Raw genomic sequence first — 24,570 nt, 5'->3', positions numbered from 1 at the left:
ACACATGGTCGGTCAAAACCGATGGAAACGGACTGAAGGATCCTTTCATCGGTCCAAACCGATGGTGTGTGGGCCCCATCGGTCAGTTATCCTTCGGTCCAAATTTTAAGAACTTGCTTTAAAATTGAACCGATGGACGCCTAACCGATAGGTCAAAACCGACAGTTAGTATGCAAAAGCATCGGTTAAAAACCCGTGCATGCTCAGAATCAAGTCGACGCATGCTTGGAAGCATTGAACTTCATTTTTCTCAGCACGTCGTTGTGTTTTACGTCACCGCGTTGGACTCGATCAGTTTTTTAACTGATGATGTGTAGGCACATTAGACCATCAATCAGCTTCTTCGGACCGTTCTCATCAGATGGACTGATCGTGTGTACGCAGCCTTAAAGGTCAGCAGCTAAACTTTTTGAAGCCGCTGACTATTAATAAACGAAAATAGCCTGGAATTCTGCTTTAAAATGTAAGTAACCATTTATGGGTTTTACATTTAAGAATATGGAGGGGGGCTTTGAGGTTTTCATACTTTTATAGGATGAAACAGGTTTAGAAATTCTGCAGTAGAATAAAGATTTGCAATTTGAATAAAATGATATTACTGTATTTAAATGGTTGTTGCTTGATACCAAATCCCATCAAAAGTTGACTGAAATGTAGAATTACAGCTCCTATCCTAACCATAAACTGTACTGATTACATTTTGTTTTACTGTTTACCATTTCCACAAAATGGTTTTAAAAGGGCAGTAGACACAAGAGTAGACCTCTGGTTGACGTGTTCCGTAAATGTGTGTTCTGTGATTTTAAACTATTTTATTTAAATAGTAAAAATGATTTTAGAAAATCATTACCACATAATAGGTATAACACATAGAACAGTTATATTATCAGAATGCATGAAAAACGGTTGTTAAGTACAAGAACAAGAGAACAATTTAAACAATAACTGCCTGAAACAATATGCTTTGATTATCAAAGGTAAACAATATGCATCTCACAGTGAATAGATAGAAATGTAATCACAGTGAAAGGCTTTCACTTTTGAAAGGAATTGACTGCCAGCTATAAAACCATGGCTCGCACACCTGTGTTTTAAATATAATTAAAAGTTTGATTTATAGATGTGATCTATACATCAAGGAGCATAGTGCTTTTCAAAGAACCATCACGCTGATGGGAGGCCTCACCTACCAACAGTAGGGAACACAAAGACAAGGACTAAAGCAGTGGCCTCCAACATATACCATATATACTGTATATTTTGGAAGCCACACTGAAAAAAACTATAAAGTGGAAGTAATATGATGAGGGCAGTGGGTCTGGTGAGGAGTGATCGTTGGGGTCGGTGCCTCATTATCAGTGATTTTTTTTTTCTTCTTCTTTTTAAGAACTAATCCCCGCGGAAAACAAATGCGGTGACGTGGCCGCGACGTGCACGACCCTGGAAGGTCAATGCTTCCACGCATGCGTCGAATCACTTCGACGCATGCGAGGGATTGCGGCCCAGCGGACATGTCCGATGAGTCGTACAGACCATCGGACATGTCCGACGGACATAGTGCCAGCGGACATGTTTCTTAGCATGCTAAGAAACATTAGTCCGCTGGAAACCTGTCCGCTCGGCCGGGAATCCGGTCCGCTCGCCCATACAGACGAACGAACATGTCCGCGGACCAGTTTCAGCAGACATGTTCGGTCGTGTGTACGAGGCCTTAGTGGGGTTTCCAGCTGGTTGTGGTTCGGACCGGTATCTCTGTCCCCCAATGTCCACCCTGGGGGATTACCCCGCTTTTTGCTGCCATCTTTGTCCACCTCACATGTATCACTGCACATTGATCGGTTGATACATATATTGTTGGCATTGAATTTCTTGATCTAAAATACGAAGACTGTAGTGTATTTATGTGCATGTAGAATTGTCTTTGTTTTTTCCTTGTACTATGTTTAATTTGTATGTGTACTGCTTAAAATCAATAAAAATAATTTAACAAAAAAAGTATACCATGTTTATTAATTAGTAATGAAAAAGAATTAACCTTTACAACCACGTTAAGTCATTTTTATTATTGGCACTTTAAATTTCTTTACATTCTTTCAAAATGCATATTTTGGAAGTTAGCCATTTATCGCCCGTCAGGGAGCATGCCATGAAACTGAGCAGCGGTTCCTAATAAAATAACAGAAACAGAGGACTAATTGATTTCTATAAATAATGTTTCATTTTAAAGATTTGAAAGGTGGTTTAACCACATGCATTAATCTCTGCTTCTACTAAGTCATGCAATGGTTTTTAAGTCATCTTGCCTCGTTTCACTGTAAAAAACATACAGTAGACTGAGACAAGCAATTAAACAAGTCTGCTGTGCAAATGCTGCATGGTGTTGACACTGCATTGAGTTCTGTAGGCTCTCTGATTACGCTGCGGCTTATTTATGACATATTAATTATTTAGCTGTATTGCCTGCCACCATCTGTCCTCTTGAAGCAGGAGAGTGAAGGTATGTTTCTCCCCTTGTCCATAAACTCAGAAGAATATTAAATTCAGTATTTTATGACAGTGCTACAAACAGCACATTTGTGTTCCTCCATGTTATTCTCAGATAGAAAAAAGATGAAAAGTGAAAATTTGTATTGGTGATGCTTACCGTGGATAATCTATCTTAACCCTTTCACACCTAAAGGTGTTAGCAAAACCGTACACACTATATTGTCAAAGGTATTGGGACTCCTGCCTTTACACGCACATGAACTTAGTCTTAGTCCGTAGGGTTCAATATTAAGTTGGCCCACCCTTTGCAGCTATAACAGCTTTAACTCTTCTGGGAAGGCCGTCCACAAGGTTTAGGAGTGTGTCTTTGGGAATGTTTGACCATTCTTAGGGAAGCGCATTTGGTCAGGGACTGATGTGGGACAAGAAGTCCTGGCTCGCAGTCGTCTTCTTTCTAATTCATTACAAAGGTGTTCTATCAGGTTAAAGTCAGGACTCTGTGCAGGTCAGTCAAGTTCCTCCACCCAAAACTCGCTCATCCATGTCTTTATGGACCTTGCTTTGTGCACTGGTCCCAAATCATTTGGTGGAGGGGGGATTATGCTATGGGGATGTTTTTTAGGGATTGGGCTTGGCCCCTTAGTTTCAGTGAAGGGAACTCTTAAGGTGTCAGCATACCAAGACATTTTGGATGATTTCATGCTCCCAACTTTTTGGGAACAGTTTGGGGATGGACCCTTCCTGTTCCAACATGACTGCGCATCAGTGCATAAAGCAAGGTCCATAAAGACAAAGGGCCAAATCCTCAGCCAGGCGGCGTAACTTAACTTTCAGCAGTTAAGTTACACTGACTTAAAGTTTTTACCTAAGTGCCTGATCCTCAAAGCACTTACGTAAAAATTTCAAGCAGTGTAAGTTAAGTGCCGCCGTCGTAAGGCGTTCCTCCTCTCCGGGGGGCGTTTACAATTTAAATGAGGCGCGCTCCCGCGCCGGCCGTACTGCGCATGCGTGTGACGTCATTTTCCCGACGTGCATCGCGCGAACGTAATTGACGCCGGGCGGCTTTGTGGATTGCGACGGGACACTAAAGTTGCGACGGGTGAAAAAAAGACGCGCCGGGAAAACAAATAATTTTAAAAAAAAATGACAGCGTCGCTCGGCATGCATTCCTGAGGGAGAACTCCATGCCAATTTTCAATGAAAAAAACGGCATGGGTTCCCCCCCCAGGAGCATACCAGGCCCTTAGGTCTGTTATGGGTTGTAAGGAGACCCCCCCTCCGCCGAAAAATTGACGTAGGGGGTCCCCCTACAATCCATACCAGACCCGTATCCAAAGCACGCTACCCGGCCAGCCAGGAAGGGAGTGGGGACGAGCGAGCGCCCCCCCCCCTCCTGAGCCGTGCCAGGCCGCATGCCCTCAACATGGGGGGGTTGGGTGCTCTGGGGCAGGGGGGCGCACTGCGGGCCCCCCCACCCCAGAGCACCCTGTCCCCATGTTGATGAGGACAGGACCTCTTCCCGACAACCCTTGCCATTGGTTGTCGGGGTCTGCGGGCGGAGGCTTATCGGAATCTGGGAGTCCCCTTTAATAAGGGGGCCCCCAGATACCGGCCCCCCACCCTAAGTGAATGGATATGGGGTACATCGTACCCCTATCCATTCACCTGTAGGCAAAAAGTAAAAGTTAATAAACACACAACACAAGGCTTTTTAAAATAGTTTATTATTCTGCTCCGGAGGCCCCCCTGTCTTCGTTATTAGCTCAATTACCAGGGAGGGCTTCTTCTTCCACTCTCCGGGGGTCTTCTCCGCTCTCCGGGGGTCTTCTCCGCTCTCCGGGGGTCTTCTCCGGACTCCGGGGGGCTTCTTCCATCTTCTCCCCTCTTCCGCTCTTGACTCGGCGAACCCCGGTTCTTCTTCAGCTCTCCGGTGCCTTCTTCTTCAGCGCTGGCTGCCTGCTATGTTTGTGTGTTAGCTCGATTTCAAACAGGCAGCCGGCGCGGTCTTCTGTGGCGTCATCTTCTCTTCTGGTCTTCTGTTCTTCCGATGTTGCCTCGTCGCCTGTTGTCGCTGTAATGATGGAAGCGCGCCTTGCATCACATTTATATAGGCATCACCGTCCCATCATGCTCCGGCAGGTACCCACGTGGTGGGTGCACGTGGGTAGGCACCCACCACGTGGGTACCTACCGGAGCATGATGGGACGGTGATGCCTATATAAATGGGATGCAAGGCGCGCTTCCATCATTACAGCGACAACAGGCGACGAGGCAACATCGGAAGAACAGAAGACCAGAAGAGAAGATGACGCCACAGAAGACCGCGCCGGCTGCCTGTTTGAAATCGAGCTAACACACAAACATAGCAGGCAGCCAGCGCTGAAGAAGAAGGCACCGGAGAGCTGCAGAAGAACCGGGGTTCGCCGAGTCAAGAGCGGAAGAGGGGAGAAGATGGAAGAAGCCCCCCGGAGTCCGGAGAAGACCCCCGGAGAGCGGAGAAGACCCCCGGAGAGCGGAGAAGACCCCCGGAGAGTGGAAGAAGAAGCCCCCCCTGGTAATTGAGCTAATAACGAAGACAGGGGGGGCCTCCGGAGCAGAATAATAAACTATTTTAAAAAGCCTTGTGTTGTGTGTTTATTAACTTTTACTTTTTGCCTACAGGTGAATGGATAGGGGTACGATGTACCCCATATCCATTCACTTAGGGTGGGGGGCCGGTATCTGGGGGCCCCCTTATTAAAGGGGACTCCCAGATTCCGATAAGCCTCCGCCCGCAGACCCCGACAACCAATGGCAAGGGTTGTCGGGAAGAGGTCCTGTCCTCATCAACATGGGGACAGGGTGCTCTGGGGTGGGGGGGCCCGCAGTGCGCCCCCCTGCCCCAGAGCACCCAACCCCCCCATGTTGAGGGCATGCGGCCTGGCACGGCTCAGGAGGGGGGGGGGGCGCTCGCTCGTCCCCACTCCCTTCCTGGCTGGCCGGGTAGCGTGCTTTGGATACGGGTCTGGTATGGATTGTAGGGGGACCCCCTACGTCAATTTTTCGGCGGAGGGGGGGTCTCCTTACAACCCATAACAGACCTAAGGGCCTGGTATGCTCCTGGGGGGGGAACCCATGCGGGTTTGGAATTTACAAATTGCCGTGGAGTTCTCCCTCGGGAATGCATACCAAATGCCGTCGCTTGAATGGGCCTTTACAAGGTGTGACTAACTTTACACTTTGTAAAAGCAGCCCTAGTTTTACACCAGGCAAACTAACACTTACGGCGAAAAAACTAGGCACAAAAGCTTTGAGGATCGCCCTAAGTGCTAATTTGCATACTAGAAGAGGCATTTCGACTCGAAATGCCCCCAGTGGCGGATGCGGTACTGCATCCTAAGATCCGGCAGTGTAAGTCCCTTACAGATGTCGGATCTTCTGCCTAACTTAGGAAAACTGCTTCTGAGGATCAGTTCCAAAGTTAGAACCAGAGATACGACGGCTTACGCCGGAGTATCTCTTTTGTGGATTTGCCCCAAAGTTCATGTGCATGAAAAGGCAGGCGTCCCAATACTTTGTTCATTTAGGTGACTTATACCTTGATTTTTTTTTAGGACAAGTTGGGCTTTAATTTGGTAGTAAATTATTATCGATATCTACTGATTCTTTTTTTTTTTTTTACTATCAAAGAAAAACTGGACCAAAATAGTAAAAAATAAATAAAAAAATATTGTTTAGCTGTATATTTCTTGTTACTACTATAACTTACCACCAAAAAACAACCCAAATTAAATTCTCCTGCTCCTGACGTTTGCAGCGATACCACATGTTATGTTATTTGCACCCGTAGTACAACCCAGAAACAATAGTGCACATTTTTTTTGTCTTACGTAAAAGACACTGACACGGATACCAAAAACCAAAAATCCTGGCCAAAATATACAAAACACTAACTTTGGAACTGGCCAAAATCAAACCTTGATCTAGGTATTTTTTCTTTGTTTTATTTTTTTCCTTTATTTATTTTTTTACACACTTTTTTTTCTCAGAGGCTCCAAAGCGATCAGATGACCTGGAACCGGGTCCAGATTGTTAGAACAGGGCCCAGTGCTCTCGGAGCGACTCCGGTCTCTGTGCTGGGAGCGCACTGTGTGGCGCACTCCGAGCACAAAAGGGAGAAACACACATATATGCACCCCCATGGAAAAAAAGTTCAGTGCAGTGGGGCCGCATATATATATTGCTTTTGATTTGCACCATGAACACTATAATCATGGAGCTTGTATTTCATTCCCATATTTGCAAGGGTTTGTGGTTAAGATATATTTGTAGGTTAATCGAATTCCACCCAGTGTGTACACCTGTGGTGCATTAGAGCGTAAGCTGTTTCATTGTACAGACTTATGTAAATGTCTCTGTGTCCTCGGACCTTGGATGAGGCATACCCACCTGGCATAGCTAGAGTGGTATCATTTGGGGTGGAGTTTTTTTTTTTTAACCAAAAAGAAAATTTTGTTGTACTTACCCAACAAAGCAGTCATAAGAATAAAGTTGATAAAATATTATGCCCCTTTCACATTCCGTTGATGGATGAAAAACGGACATCAATGGATCTCTATGGAAAAACGGATGTAAAGGGATCAACATCTGATTTTTGAAACAGATCAAAGCTCTATTTTTGTTCCGTAAAAAAAAAACAGAACGGAGAAAAAACACATGTAAACGGAGCATTTTTACATTGGTAGTGGATGTAAAAAACTGATGTAAACTGAATATTTTTTTTCTTTGAAAAAAGTGATTGAAAGGCCTACCACAATTGGAGTTATTATATATCGTCAAATAAAAAACTTTTACACACCCTTACTGGATACCGAAATATCTTTCACTCATTTGACTAGTTTTGAACAGTTTTGTAAGAAAGACCCCCATGCGAGAGGCATAATATCTATTCTCATGCATTAGTCCAATCTGGGTTGGCAAGCTGTGATGTTGCTCCTGTCAATAATTCAGTGTACTCTTTGACAGCGGACATTATTAGGTTTGCTGCGGATCTCATATAATCAGGGACCTCCAATCCAGTCCCAGTATATCCCTTCTGGCTGATCCACCGGCATCTTGATCTTTGGAATAATTTCTCCCTAACGGGATGAACATCCAAAACTTGCATTAATTGTACACCCTGATACCTTTTTTGACTGGCAACCCCATTGCTTGAACCCAGCGTGCTGTATATTTTCAATTCTTTTAAAACGTATCCAATGAAATATTCACCATCCTTTATAATACATGAACTAATTGTCCTTCTCTACACACCCCTGAAGAAGGTTATCCCGAAACGCGTCGGGTGTAAGGAAGGTTCTTCTTGTATTTACCTATATTGTGACAATCTTTGGAACTCTGTATTTTAATTTAATATTTAAACATTTTTTGATGAATATGTACAATTGTGAATAAAACCTTTTTTACTCTCAATATCCTGTATATTTTGAAATATTATTAGTGTCTTAAAAGTCCACCCAGGGGAACCCCCCTTTTTCTTTTCTCAATCTGGAATACATAAACCACCTTATGCCCGGAAATAGGAGGAGGATCTAGAGCGGGAACTAGACAACTCTGATTGGAATCAGATATGGAATACCACAAAAACAGCTTCACCCAACATACAGGCGGTAGAGGCAAACTATAAAGTATTAACGAGATGGTACTTGGTACCTGCTAGAATAGCTAAATACGCAAAGAATTACTCTGCACAATGTTTCAGGGGTTGTTCTGACATAGGTACACATTTCCATACTTGGTGGTCATGTCCGAAAGCTCAGATATTTTGGATAGGGATATTCAAGATTGCATCAATACTAAGTGAAAAGAATATTCCTTTAGATCCTACCACGGCACTTCTCAACTTGAAACCAGAAGGTATTTTGCATTCTCAATTTAAATTGCTATTGCAGCTTTTCACAGCAGCTAAACAGACTTGGGCAAAAGCATGGAGTGGTAAATGAAGCGGTGACTAAAATGAACAACACTATGACCCATGCCAAGATGCTAGCTATAGATACGGACATGATCCCTCAGTTTGAGAAAATGTGGAAACCCTGGATCGCATATGCTATGCCATCATCTTTTGATAATACGGTACTCTTGCCATGGTGACTAGAACAATAGGAACAAATACATCTCTCTCTAGTTGTGTTGGGGGCTCTCGGCCTGACCTCGCGGACCCCTTCCATTCCATTCTTCTCTCCTTCCATTTTCTTTACTTTTTCTATATTTTTTTACTTATTTTTTATTTTCTGGTAATAATTCAAATTTTTCTTTATGATTTGAAGCTCCTGTTTTTTTAATTATATGACAATCTGTATTACTCAAGAACGCAAATAAGAAGGTTACTCTTACAATACCTTTAGGCTTGACACCTTTTGAAGAACTGTAAATACCTTCTAACGTTTTAATCGATCTTGTTTCAATATTATTTAATAGTTATCATTAAATTCTCAATTAATTAACATTGAGCTTCTCACCCCTGACTGTATGATATTGTATTTACTTTATGCAATTTGTACACTACTTCTGTACTATTCAATAAAATATTTTGACAAGGAAAAAAGTGATTGAACTAACGAATCAAACAGAACGCACGTGTTAAAGTACCCTTAAAGAGGAAGTAAACCCAGATAGGTTTTACTTCCTCTTTTGCTCTGTGAAAACCCTGCAAGTGAAAAGCATACTGGGCTAGAGTGCATCGCATACTAGCCCATTATGTGACACTTACCTGCAAACGAAGCCCACGCCATCCCCTTTGAACGCCGCGTCCATCTTCGCCACTTTTCCTTCTGGGGCCGTGAACTCTGTGGTTCTGTGACTGGCCGGAGCCATGTGACATCACTGCCGCACATGCGGGAAAGAGCCGTCAGTAACGGCACATGCTAGGGAAGAAACGGCACGGAGGTCTGTTTCTTCACAGAAATATCTCCTAAACAGCCTTTAGAACTACTTTAACATAAGCTTAAAGCAGGCATCAAAACTCAAGGCATCCTATTATCCAAATGTTTAATTCTGCAGGGAAAGAGAAGCACTAGCCCATGCCCTTTTACCTAACATACCTACTATTAGTCAGTGAGTTTGTCCACCACATTAAGGCAGGTTTACATACTGCATATTATAGTTATTTGGAATGTACATCATAAGCCTGTGTTCACCAACATTGAGTTAAAACAAATATTCTCATAAATAAATGGCCGCATTACATAAAACCCTGAACCCTTCCCCCTATCCTTCAGTGCAAGCTGCAGAATTTTGAGCATATCACAGTTTAGCTGGTTCAAGAAGATTAATTACTTATGCAGTGGAGCGTGTGTGCTTTCTCTACAACTGTAGTGACCTGTAATATGCCCTTTAATGGAAACACTACATGTATCTAATAATCTGTATGCAAACTCACATATATCCCTGAGGTTACCCAAGATTTAATTTACATTCATTAAACAGACTGTCACAGACAACTGACAGAAGGACTGTTCAGCTAATAAAGGAGCGCAATGGAGGCTGCTCGGAGAGCGGAGGTGCAAGGGAGTGCACTGAAGACACATTGGTGCAGTGGGGCACACAGAGTATGCTAGGAGTCACTACATGACGTGGCACATTAGGGCACACTTAGGGAAAGGGTCTGCACAAGGCCATCTTTGGAGTCAGTTGATGACACGGGAAGTACTGGATCGCAATTAGAGACACGCGAGGTGCACTCTGAGTCACCAGATGACAAGGGGCACACTGAAGCGCACATGGAAAGTGGGGGCCACACTTGGAGTCACTGGCTGATTTAGGAACTGGGGGCATACTTGGGAGTCACAAGAGCATTGAGTCATACTTGGAGACAGTACTAGAGGCTGGAGGCAGGCACTGAGTATACAGGAGGCATGTGGGTGCAGGTTAGTACTGCAGCAGGGATAGAGGGGGGCTCAGCTGAAGCATAACAACATTTTGAATACCAAGCCACATCACTTCACAATTTAAAGCTGCACCAGTCAAAAGAGCCGTTTCCTGATTAAACACAGCACCATGACTCTGTCAAATCACTTGCCAGAAAGGAAACCTGGTGTTGGATCCCATTGGAGGTAAGTGTAATAGCTACCCTCCTACCTGCAATTGTTTTTGTCTGATCGCAGAGTGCTGGAGTCAGATTAGACCAGTGTTTCTCAACAGGTCACATAGCAGGGAATGGAGCACACGTCAGGCTACATGTCACACAGGGAATCCAGCACACATCAGGGTACATGTCACACAGGGAATCCAGCACACATCAGGGTACATGTCACATAGGGAATCCAGCACACATCAGGGTACATGTCACACAGGGAATCCAGCACACATCAGGGTACATGTCACACAGGGAATCCAGCACACATCAGGGTACATGTCACACAGGGAATCCAGCACACATCAGGGTACATGTCACACAGGGAATCCAGCACACATCAGGGTACATGTCACACAGGGAATCCAGCACACATCAGGGTACATGTCACATAGGGAATCCAGCACACATCAGGGTACATGTCACATAGGGTATCCAGCACATATCAGTGTACATGTCACATAGGGAATCCAGCACACATCAGGGCACATGTCACACAGAGAATCCAGCACACATCAGGGTACATGTCACATAGAGAATCCAGCACACATCAGGGTACATGTCACATAGGGAATCCAGCACACATCAGGGCACATGTCACACAGAGAATCCAGCACACACCAGGGTACAGGAGTTTTTTTAAATGCAGAGTAGCGTGGGAAGCAGCTGTAATAAGAGCTCTCTCATAGCGCGATCCTTCTGGCCGGCCCCTCCTTTCCACCCGTCCACCCAAGGCGCTCCTATACGACATCACCTGGGGTGGACAGGAGGAAAGGAGGGGCAGGCCGGAAGGATCGTGCTATGAGAGAGCTCTTATTACAGCGCTACTCTGCATGCTGGCCGAGACTCGATCTACCTGTCAGCTGTCTAATTGATTGCGGCGGAAATCCTGGGGACTTTTTGCAGAACCCTAGGGTTCCGTGGAACCCCGGTTGAGAAACACTGGATTAGAGTCTGGGGCAAAAAATCTCTGGAAGCAAGGTATTGGCAAAGGAAGATGGAGGTTCTTGCTATAGACAAGGTGTCTTCAAAATTTTCTTTTTACTGTTCTTCAGATTTTTTGAGTGCCAGACTGCGACCAGTGGGAGTAGCAAATGCCCCAGTTTCAGTAAACAATGTCTGTGGCTGGAAAGAAAATAGTGCCCCATCCCTGGGTCAGTGGGAAGAATAGTTAACCTATCTTTAATTTCAGTGGCACCAATAGTGCCCCCTTTATTGGAGTCAGTGGCAGTATTAGTGCCCCATTGTTGGTGTTCCGATAATTATATCTGCGGGAGTAATAGTGAATCATCTTTGGTGTCAGTGGGAGAAATAGTGCCCAAGTGTTGATGTCAGTTGCAGGAACAGTGTCCCATTGTTGGTTTGAGTGGGAGGAATGATGCCTTATTGGTGTTAGTGTATTGAATAGTGCCTCGTATCAGACGGAGGAATAGTATCCCAAGGGTCAGATAGGGGCAAGCAAAGCGCCACATCTGGCCCGGAGGCCGCACTTTGGAGACCACTGCTGTATACATTGAAGAATGGGGACTCCTTGATGCTAGCATTATAATCAGGTCTGCAAGCAAATTCTGCATTTGGCAACTGTCACAACTTTTCTCGTCTGGGATCCAATGCTAGGTTTCCTCCCTCCTTTCTTCCTCTTTTCTGTATAGAGCCCAGGGCTAGGAAGAAAGTGTTCAGAATGGTGAACTCTGGCTTAAAAGCATTGTAATCTTGGAAATCAAAGAAATGTGTAATTGTTCTGTAGTTGGCAGTCTGGGATTTGAATGGGGTCCCAAAGTCAAACCAAGGGATGAACTAGGGAAATAGGCTTACCTGGGATCTAGACAAAAACAGTTTGTGAATACTAGAGGTGTTATGATCTGTGTAAAAAGTGATTTGGTGAGGTGATCCTTCTAGAAGATACCACCACTCCTCATGGGCACAGGCAAGCAGCATTGGATGTAAAAATTCTTCACTGCTAGAGATGTTTTATTTTTTTGAAAGAGAAGAAGGCACAGGGGTGCCTAGCTTTGCTGGGGGACTGAAAAAGGACAGCCCCAAATCTCATGAATCAAGCTGAACAGAGTAATTGTTGATGAACTGCTGGTAATAGATTATAAAAACTAGAAAATGCTGTGTAGGAGCAAATAGGAGATAGAAGCAATTTTTCAGGGTTCATGGATTGATATGGCCCAGAAAAAGCACTTGAGGAAGCTCAAAGAGACACTTTCTGGTTTTAGTATAAAGTCCATTTTCACAGAGACAGCGCAAGACAGACATGGCACCAGTGTGTGGACAGCCCTGGGGAGAAAAGCAGTAAAGTATCTCGGTAGACTAAAAAACACCCATGTAGAGCAGATCTTCCATTTATCTCCTTCTTTGATACAAATTAGGTTGCACCTACCTCATAGATCTAAGAAAGTGAATACTTGGGCTCCATGAATGGATCAAGGAGCTCTTTAATAAGGGACAGCAGGAACTTGTTCTTGACAGTGATGGCATTCAGTTCCAGGTAATCAATATGAGGCGGAGAGCATTGTTTTTACATTGTACAAAATAGAATCCCGCTCCAGCAGGCAACAAAGATTTGTAGATAATGTGTTTACTGAGATTCCTGGAGATGTAGTCAAACATGTCCTTGGTCCCTGAGGAGATTGAGAAGATAGACTGTACTCAAGGGGTAGTTGTCAGGGACTCACCTTCCAAAATCGTCAGCCCAGCATTGGGCTGAGACAGCGGCGTGCATCAGCGGGACGCGCGCGTGCGTCAGCGGCGCGCGCGCGTGCGTCAGCGGCGCGCGCGCGCGCACGTGCGCAGCGGGAGCGCGCGCGTGCACGTGAACCCTCCTTGGCGCCAAAACGCCTTTAAAAGCTCAGTCCTTGCTTCCTGCAAGTTGCTGTCTGATCTGCAGTCCCTGATTGAACTTGAACCTGAGAACCTGCTTACCTGATTTGAACCTCTGATTGAACTTTGACCCGGCTTGCTTGACCATCCGTACCTCTCCGATCCTGACCTCGGCTTCCATTGACCACCTCTTCTGATTGACCTACCATTGCCAGACCCTCCTGCTTGTACCCTGATTACTCTTCTGCCTGCTGCACCTGATTACCTGAACCATCTGTTGTGACCCGGCTTACCTGACTCCGCTTCCGTCTGCTATCAGTGATCCAATCACCTTCCAGCCTACCCGTCCAGAGGAAGTCAGCACCTGCTTCACCTACCCAGCACGCCGGCACTCCTACCCCGCCAGGCTCCTGAGTCTGCTGTTCCCAATCCGGCAGCTCACGAGCCGGAGCTGTAAGAGAGGCCTTCTCCTACCATCGGGCTCTGGCTACCAGGTACGTGATACATAACAGTATCAGACAGCCATGACAGAGCCCTCAGGAATGGCCCCGGCCATGGAGGAGATTTGCAAACACCTCGCATCCCTCACACAAGCTGTAAAGAACCTACAGGACGGCTACATGCGACTGGAAGGTCAAGTACAGAACCTATCCGGAGACACAGCTTCTACATCAGCTGCCAGATCATCTCCATCGGCCTCTGCTCCATCCGTAGTAATGCTACCGCCCGAACCCAGAGTTCCGATGCCAGAGCGATTCACCGGGGATCGTTCCAAATTCCGGGATTTTCGTAATGCCTGTCAATTATATTTTGCCCTTCAACCAAGGACTTTTTCCCTAGAAGCCACTAAAGTGGGATTTGTGGTTTCTCTTCTTCAAGGAGAGCCCCTAGCTTGGGCACACCGATTATTGGAAGAAAATGGCACCAACACAGAGACTTTACTAGCCTTTTTTCGGGTCATGGCACAAATGTATGATGATCCTCAGCGGACTACCACTGCCGAGGCCGCCCTGCTCGCACTTCAACAAGGCCGCCGAGCAGTGGAGGATTATGTCGCGGACTTTCGCCGCTGGAGTGCGGACACTCAGTGGAACAGCGCAGCTCTGCGACACCAGTTCCGCCTGGGACTTTCAGAGGCCTTAAAAGATGAACTGGCTCGCATCGGGGTTCCTGATACCTTAGAAGATTTGATCGACAAAGCTATTCAGATTGATCGACGCTTACGGGAACGACGGACCGAACGTTCTTCTCATTTAAATCGTCCAGTTTGGGTCACTACCAAAGCACCCATGCCTGCATCCCGATATCAACCACCTGTCTGCCCAAGTCCTGCCAGCTCCCCTCCAGACACTTCTGAGCCTATGCAACTCGGAGTCATGCGACCCACATTGCCTCCAGAAGAACGAGCACGCCGTCGTCAACTGAATCTATGCCTATACTGCGGTGAGCCCGGTCATTACGTCGCCAACTGTCCCACCAAGATGCGTAAGTGCCATTCCTCTGTTTCTCTCAACGTTTCCGCTCTCCCAGTCAATACAAACCACCTTGCTCTCTCTCTGTCTTTTCAGCTCCAAGAAAGAACGATTCCGGTCAACGCAATTATTGACTCCGGGGCCTGCAGCTGCTTCATTGATGCCGCCTTTGCCAACCTACACAATATTCCTCTCCGAAGGAAGAACTTCAAACTTTCCGTTTTTCTAGCTGATGGATCCCACATTAAATCAGGACAAGTAACACAAGAAACCCTTCCTCTACCCGCTACTACTTCCGCTCATCATAAAGAATTATTAATTTTGGATGTGATCTCCTCTCCTCTTTTTCCTGTAATTCTTGGCATTCCCTGGCTCCGGATTCATAACCCTCAGGTTGATTGGTCCTCTGGAACTTTGCGATTTCCTTCTCGGTACTGTCAAGAATATTGTTTACCTAAAGTACCTAGTTTTTCTCCCACTCTGCTATGCCTGAACACCGATCCCAGTTTACTCCAGTCCGTCCCGGAACATTATCACGAGTTCCTCGATGTGTTCAGCAAAAAGGGGGCCGACTCCCTACCACCTCACCGTCCTTATGACTGCCCGATAGAACTGCTTCCTGGGGCTGAGATCCCTTTTGGGCGCATCTTTCCATTATCCGAGAAAGAACAAGATGCTCTGAAAATTTACATTGATGAAAACCTAAACAAGGGATTCATTCGGCCATCCACCTCACCGGCGGGTGCTGGAATATTTTTTGTTGCCAAGAAGGATCAAACCCTTCGCCCATGCATCGACTATCGGGAGCTCAACAACATCACGGTTAAAAACCGATACCCGTTGCCCCTAATACCTGAATTATTCCAAAAACTAAGATCCGCCACCATTTTCACCAAGCTGGACCTGAGGGGGGCTTATAATTTAATTCGCATCAGAGACGGTGATGAGTGGAAAACTGCCTTTCGCACTCGGTATGGCCACTACGAGTACCTCGTCATGCCTTTTGGGTTATGCAACGCTCCTGCTACCTTTCAGCATTTTGTCAACGACGTGTTTAGAGACTTTTTAGACATCTTCGTCATCGTCTACCTGGATGATATACTGGTTTTCTCTGGCTCGTTAGACAAACATCGGGAGCATGTCTGCAGAGTTTTAAACCGGCTCCGCCTGCACGGCTTATACGCAAAGGCAGAAAAATGCGAATTTGAGTTACACACCATTCAGTTCCTGGGTCTGGTGATCTCCCCGACGGGAATCGAGATGGACCCAAAGAAAGTGTCTGCCATTCTGGACTGGCCAGTACCTCTAGATAAAAAGGGGGTACAAAGATTTATAGGATTTGCAAATTTCTACAGACGCTTTATTAAAGGTTTTTCTTCCATCGTGGCTCCCATTACACAACTCACCAGACAAAATTTCCGTTTCCACTGGAACTCCGAGGCTCAGAAGGCCTTCGACACCTTGAAGGGACTCTTCACTTCTGCTCCGATCCTCAGTCACCCCAACCCGGTTCTACCTTTTCTCCTTGAGGTGGATGCTTCTGAAGTCGCTGTAGGGGCCGTTATATCTCAACGACTTGGGAACAAGGACTTAGTACACCCGGTGGGCTTCTTCTCCCGAAAACTCTCCCCTGCGGAGAGAAACTACGACGTAGGTGATCGTGAATTATTGGCCATCAAGGCCGCATTAGAAGAGTGGAGATACCTGTTGGAAGGTGCTGCACATCCAGTACTAATTTATACGGACCATAAAAACCTGGAATATTTAAGAACTGCTAAACGATTGAAACCTCGACAGGCCCGCTGGGCTCTCTTCTTCTCCCGTTTCTGTTTCCACATCACCTACCGTCCTGGATCAAAGAATGTCAAGCCAGACGCTCTGTCCCGAATGTTTGACAACCCAAAGGACACCTCTACCCCTGACACCATTCTTCCAGAAAACAGCTTTCTGCTATTACATGCCGATCTTATATCATTACTTAGAGGAGCGTCATCTGAATCTTCAAAACCTCCCAATATTTCTCTAGAGTCCAGAGATGGATTATTTTGGAAAGGAAGCCAAATTTTTGTACCTGAAAAGACCCGAGTCGAAGTTTTAAAACATCTGCACGATCACCCACTGGCAGGACATTTTGGGGTTCGCAAAACCCTGGAACTAGTACGCCGCACCTTCTGGTGGCCCGGCTTGGAGGATTTTTGCAAGTCCTATATCCGATCTTGCCCTATCTGTAACCGGAACAAGACACCCCGAAACCAAGCTTGGGGCCTACTGAAACCACTACCTGTACCCGATCGACCATGGAAAATGATCGCCATGGATTTTATTGTAGAACTTCCCTGCTCTGAGGGTTGTTCTGTCATTTTTGTGATTGTGGACCGTTTGACCAAAATGGCCCATTTTCTTCCTTTAAAGAATACACCTTCTGCCATTGAGACTGCTCGTGTATTCATTAAAGAAATCGTCAGACTACATGGGGTGCCCTCCAACATCGTGTCAGATAGAGGAGTTCAATTCACCTCTCGGTTCTGGAAAGCTCTCTGCAAGACGCTACAGATTGAACTTGCTCTATCCTCGGCCTATCATCCCCAGACCAATGGGCAAACTGAAAGAACCAATGAGACTTTGGAACAGTACATCAGGTGTTTTACAACGTTCTCCCAAGATGATTGGGTGTCTCTGTTACCCCTAGCAGAATTTGCGTACAATAACGCCAGTCATTCTGCTACGGGGCAATCTCCCTTTTTTGCCAACTATGGTTTCAACTTAACCTTTTTACCAGACTTTCTTTCAGAGTCCTCAGTTCCGGCTGTACAGAGCACTATGGAGTTCCTCAACCGCAATAACCAACTGTTACGGGAGACGGTGACCAAGGCCCAGGCTGACAGTAAGAGGTTCTTTGACAGGAAAAGGAGAGGTGAGCTAGATCTGAGACCGGGAGACCAGGTATGGCTTTCTACGAACAATCTTAAACTAGCCTGTCCATCCAAGAAATTGGGACCAAAATTTTTGGGACCCTTTCCGGTCAAAAGAAAGATCAATACAGTTTCATATGAACTATCCTTATCTGATTCTCTTAAAGTGCATCCTGTGTTCCATGTCTCTTTGTTAAAACCCGCAGTTCCAGATCCTTTTCCTAATAGGGGGTCCAAACCTCCCGAATTGATCCATGTCGATGGCAACGAGGAATTTGTGGTAGAGACTATCCTGGATTGTAGGAAAAGACAAGGACAAAACCAATTCCTGATCAAGTGGAAAGGTTATGGACCAGAAGACAATTCCTGGGAACCCGAAGGTAATATCCATGCCAAAAGACTAATACGTGCATTTTTTCTCGCTCACCCTGACAAAATGGCCCGACTGGGCATCCGGAGGTTGCCCCTTGGGGGGGGGCAATGTCAGGGACTCACCTTCCAAAATCGTCAGCCCAGCATTTGGCTGAGACAGCGGCGTGCATCAGCGGGACGCGCGCGTGCGTCAGCGGCGCGCGCGCGTGCGTCAGCGGCGCGCGCGCACGTGCGCAGCGGGAGCGCGCGCGTGCACGTGAACCCTCCTTGGCGCCAAAACGCCTTTAAAAGCTCAGTCCTTGCTTCCTGCAAGTTGCTGTCTGATCTGCAGTCCCTGATTGAACTTGAACCTGAGAACCTGCTTACCTGATTTGAACCTCTGATTGAACTTTGACCCGGCTTGCTTGACCATCCGTACCTCTCCGATCCTGACCTCGGCTTCCATTGACCACCTCTTCTGATTGACCTACCATTGCCAGACCCTCCTGCTTGTACCCTGATTACTCTTCTGCCTGCTGCACCTGATTACCTGAACCATCTGTTGTGACCCGGCTTACCTGACTCCGCTTCCGTCTGCTATCAGTGATCCAATCACCTTCCAGCCTACCCGTCCAGAGGAAGTCAGCACCTGCTTCACCTACCCAGCACGCCGGCACTCCTACCCCGCCAGGCTCCTGAGTCTGCTGTTCCCAATCCGGCAGCTCACGAGCCGGAGCTGTAAGAGAGGCCTTCTCCTACCATCGGGCTCTGGCTACCAGGTACGTGATACATAACAGTAGTAGAGCCAGGAATTAAGTAGATGGAGGAATGGTGGTAAAACATCGGCACTGTGCTTGTAGAAGACGTCTTGTCAATCCACATATTGAGCCAGAATAGATGAGATAACCATGGAGATAGCCAAAGGAGGAGATTTGGCTTACATGACCTTACTGAGAAACAGAAGGGCTCCAGGTGAATAACTTAAAGGAGAATCAATCCAGGGGTGGGATATGTAGTTGGAGCCAGGGGATGCCCAGGATGAGTGTAAAAGAGACTTGTGGCAGAATAAGAAAGGAAATGGCCTACAGACAACCTAAAGTGTGTGGTTCGAGAGTGGATGGGTCCACAGCAGGGGTAGGCAACCTGGGGCCCTCAGGATGTTGCAGAACTTCAAGTCCCATCACGCCTCTGGGAGTAATTATAACTGCCAGCCTTGCAATACCTCATGGGAAATGTAGTTCCACAACAGCTGGAGAGCCCCAGGTTACCTACCCCTGGTCCACAGGAAAGGATAGTGCCATCTACTGTTTAGTTTCAAAGGGGTTGCTGGAGATGCTAGTGGGACCTAGAAAACTATTTGTCAAGAGATGTGGAAAAGAAGTGTCCAAGCCCAACATTCCCCACCTGCCAGCCATACTGGATGTTGCAGTTTCCCAACCGCTGTGGACATTGCCTAAATAATTCCTTTGTGTCCACATTTAAAATAAAGGTCTCGGAACGGACATTGGAACTTTTTTTTGTGGGATAGTCTTGAGTAGTCAAATTGAATAGGCTTGTCTCATAGAGGGGAAGCAGCGTGCAAAAAGATAAACAACTACTACCATGCTACTCTGGCGTAAATATGCAATGTAAAAATGATATATTAACAACAAATTAATTGTGTGTAAAACTATATGTGACTATGAATAAAGTGCTTGGTGACTGCTATGAACTGTCATGCGTTCCCGCACCCCAAAAATTCAAAAATAGTGTTTTTTTTGTACAGCGCAACACACGGAAATAAAAAAATTATACTAAATAATAGTGCAAAAGAAAAAAAAAAAAGTTTCCTGTACTGTAGGTGCCTCAAAATACCACTTACACAATCTCTTTATAGACACACACTAATTTTGGCAGAAACCATAAATGTATAAGAATATCAATGTGCTATTACATCCACAGTGCAAAAATTGAAAATCAAAAATAGTCTATTGAAAGTACATATAAAAATCAGCGTGCTCAAATTTTAGATCTCGTTTTCCAAAAACCGACATGCATTAGTGCTCCACCTCTGTGTATCCACCACCAGTCTCCTCTGCTGATTACTTCCATGGTCGACCTACACAATGGTAAGGTCAACAAAAGCTGTACCAGACAACTGGGTGTGTAAAATTGCAGCAAACCTTCAAGAGCAGTTGGGAACAGGTCTCCAAGCAGTGCTTCTCTAGGCACGTGTTATTCAGCAGAATAAAACAACCAAATTCCGGCGTGTAGATGAATGAAGTTTAACAATTTAAAGACCAAACCTTTTCTGACATTTGTTGCTTACAAGTAAAAATCATTATTTTCTGCTATAAAATTACTTGGAACACCTAGTGAGTGAGTGAAAAACTTATAGCGCTGCACATGCGAACTGAATCGCCTCTGGGCATTTGTTTAACCAGTTCTCCTTTGACCTCAAAAGAGGTGGGTTTTGATCTTTCTCCTAAAGGCCAAGTGGTTCTCCTCCAACCGAATGGAGGTTGGTAAAGTGTTCCAAAGTCGAGGGCCCAGGACAGCAAATCTTCTTTCTCCTTTTGACTTGTATCTGGTTTTGGGGATTTCGAGTAGATTTTGGCTGTAGGATCGCAAAACGCGATTGGGGTTGTAAGCCTTTATTTTTTCGCATAGATATTTGGGTGCATTTCCCAAAATACATTTATGCGTCAGACAGAGTGCTTTGAAAGTGATTCTGTCTTTCACTGGCAGCCAGTGAAGGCTTCTCAGTGAGGGTGAGATTGATTACCATGTTTTTTTCCCAGTCACCAGTCACGCGGCCGTATTCTGAACGGCCTGCAGGTGAGTGATTTGGTACTTTGGGAGTCCGAGGTAGAGGGCATTTGCATAATCAAGTCTGGAGTTAACAATTGTTCCCACCATGACTGCTATGTCCTCTTTGGGAATAAATGGAATAAGTCTGCGTAGTAGGCGCAGCAGATCCGCTGACTACTGACCCTATTTGTGCATCCAATGTCATGTTGGTGTCAAAGATGACTCCGAGACTTTTGACTTTGGTGCTAGGGGTGATGATTTTGCCCAGAATGGGCGGAGGTGTCCAGGGTGTTGCCGGTTGATTCTTCCGATTGGCGTGAAACAGGAGAAGTTCTGTTTTTGAGCCGTTGAGTTTAAGATAACTCTATGTCATCCAGTTCTCTATCAAAGAGAGGCATTTCTCTAGATTGAGATGATGATCCTTTTTGTTGCAGATGCGAAAGTACAATTGTGTGTCATCCGCATAAGAGTGGTAGAGCAGCTTTTGGCTGCTGATGATTTCAAAAAGGGGGCGAAGATAGATATTAAACAGCACCGGGGACAGAGGGGATCCTTGAGGGACTCCACATGACACCGTGCTTTTTTCAGAAATGAACGGTCCCAGTTTCACTACTTGTGATCGGTTTTCCAAAAAGGGGGAGAACCAGGATAAGTCACATTCCGCGACTTTGGCTACTTCAGCTAGCCGAGTCAGCAATAGTTTGTGGTCTACCGTGTCAAAAGCTGCGCTGAGGTCCAACAGTACTAGAAGACAAGATTCTCCTTTGTCTGCGGCCTCAAGAGCATCATCCCATATTTTGAGCAATGCTATTTCCGCCCCGTGCCCTGGACGGAAACCCGATTGAAAAGGATCAAGCAAATTATGGGTGTCTAAATGCTGTTGCAGCTGCACCTAAACGTGATATTTTTTTTTTAGCAGAGACCCTAGAGAATAAAATGGCGGTTGTTGCAATATTTTATGTCACACCGTATTTGCGCTGCGGTTTTTCAAAACTTTTTTTTTTAAATACACTTTAATGAATTAAAAAAAATAAAAAATTGTGAATTTAGCCCAATTTTTTTGTATAAATGTGAAAGAAGTTATTACACTGCGAAAATCGTAATCTTTATTCTAAGCAAAAAAAATCTTGATTCTCATTTTAGCCAGAATCGTGCAGCTCTAGTAAGTATTCTGAAGAACAAATCCCCGTATGGCTTACGCTTTGAGAATTTCGTGATTGTTTGATCTAAGCAATCGCAGCAATTTTCATTTCATAAAGTGTGCTGAGAACCAAGACCAGTAAAAAGCTTGTAGCGTCTGAACCTTTTTTTTTATATCATCAACATATTAAAAAACAAACAAGAAGGAGTTCAAGGAGCGGCATAACTCCACAGAGTGTAGTAATTGGATGCATTTTCAGACCTTTTTTTTCAGACTGTGTGTGGTTGGATCAAGTTCCCTAATCCCTAAATTAATTTTAAGTGTGTGCATGTTTGTGTGCGGCCGAGAGGCAGAGAGAAGCGATAGGCAGGAACAGAAGGACACTGTTTCAACGAATAGCAAGTCCACAAAGAATGTCGAAATCAAGTTTCAGAGAGGACAATGTACCACAGAGAGAAAAACAGAAGCTGATAGGTATTAACGTATTGCATTCAAACTCGTTATGCTGCAAAAGTGCATATGATTGGCTTTTAGAGAAAAAAAGAGTTGTATGCAAATAATCACTAATCACACAATTTGATACCGGCAAATACTATTACTTTTTATGCAATAAATTATTTCATTTTTAGAGTGGACCTTCACTTTCTTTCTTCCTAACATAAATAGTTCCTTCTACCCTCGTTTGGAAAATCAGAAACTTTTTTTTATTAATATTTATGTATTTATACACTTTTACAAATACCTTTTCTTTTTTTTAACAGCTGGATCTTTTTTTGTTTCAGTCCTAGAAAATGATTAACAACTTTCTTACTGGGTACTTTTACTCCCTTCCTGCCCAAGCCAATTTTCAACTTTCAGCACTGTCACACTTTGAATGACAATTGCGCGGTCATGCCACACTGTACCCAAAAGATATTTCTATAATTTTTTTCACACAAATAGAGCTTTCTTCTGGTGGTATTAAATCATGACTTGGGTTTTTATTTTTTGCTACACAAATGAAAAAATACAGACAATTGTTTTTATAGTTTGTTATCAAATTTTGCAATCAGGTAATACATTTTTCTCTTTCACTGATGTAAGGTTATGAGGCTGCACTGATAGGTTGCACTGATGGAGACTGATGAGGTAGCACTGATGGATGCAGATAGGTGGCACTGATGAGGCGGCACTGAGGAGTTACTGATAGATGGCACTAATGGGCAGCACAGAAGTGCACTGAGAGGTGGCTCCTACAGGCAGCACAGAGGTGGCACTGATGGGCAACACTGAAGTACACTGAGAGGTGGCACTGATAGGCAGCACTGATGGGTGTCACTGGTGGGTACTGATAGGTGGCACTGATGGGCAACACTGAAGTGCAATGAGAGGTGGTACTGATAGGCAGCACTGATAGGTGACACTGATGGGAGACACTGATTGGCAGCACTGGTGGGCACTGAGGAGGCACTGATAAGCTCTGGTAGGCGGCACTGATGGGCACTGGTAGGTAACACTGATGAGGAGGCACTGATTCACACTGATGGGAGAGACTGATTGGCAGCACTGGTGGGCACTGTTGGGACTGCACTGACATTATCAGTGCTAATGTCCCTTTAAAACAAGCTGGCCATTGTCTCTTTTCTTCTCTCCTCAAGCTGTCAGTGTGAGGAAAGAAAAGCTGATGACTGGCTTGTGCTTACGTCCTGTGATTAGCTGTCATTGGACACATCTGATCACATGGTAAAGGGCAGCTGTGATTGGCCCTTTACACCGGTCTGTGAATAACAGAGTCTGAAAGACTCGGCGACCACAGAGTGCACCGCCGAAGTAGCGTGATCATGGGTGGACATCCATGTACGCCCTCCGGGCAAAGTAAGTCTACGCTGTAGTCATCTTTCTGCCATAGTACGGGCAGGAAGTGGTTAAGCCCCAGATGCCCCCTATTCATATCAAGCATCCCAGGAGACTTATGGGCAATCTACATCTCGCTGCATATGTAAGTGAGGGGTAATCTACATCAGTGGTCATCAACCTTGTCCTCAGGGCCCACTAACAGGCCAGGTTTGCAAAATAACTGAAATGCATCACAGGTGATATCATTTCCCGCTCAGTGACTCCAGTATTCTAGTCTGAATCTCCCCAAGGTAATACATAAAACCTGGCCTGTTAGTGGGCCCTGAGCACAGGGTTGATGACCACTGATCTAGATGACACTATACATGCTCTGCAACACATCATCAGGAGGCCTGATGAAAGCACCGGGAAGAGACAGCCTGATGATGTAAGAAAAGAAGATGGCAGTGGACCCAGCATACAGCAGCTAAGTGGTGGCTCACACCAGACAATGCTGGGTTACTACATTGAATTAAAACATTACTGTGGGTTGCAAAACTTGTAGACATGTAAAGTTATAAATCCTTGACGTGCATAGTAGGCGCCTCCTGCTGCCTGCATGGTAAATATGGTCCCCTGAAGAGTATTTGGACCCCCTAAAA

Source organism: Rana temporaria, chromosome 12 (assembly GCF_905171775.1).
Source record: "Rana temporaria chromosome 12, aRanTem1.1, whole genome shotgun sequence".
NCBI lineage: Eukaryota > Metazoa > Chordata > Amphibia > Anura > Ranidae > Rana > Rana temporaria.
Note: the sequence above shows the minus strand (reverse complement) of the source record.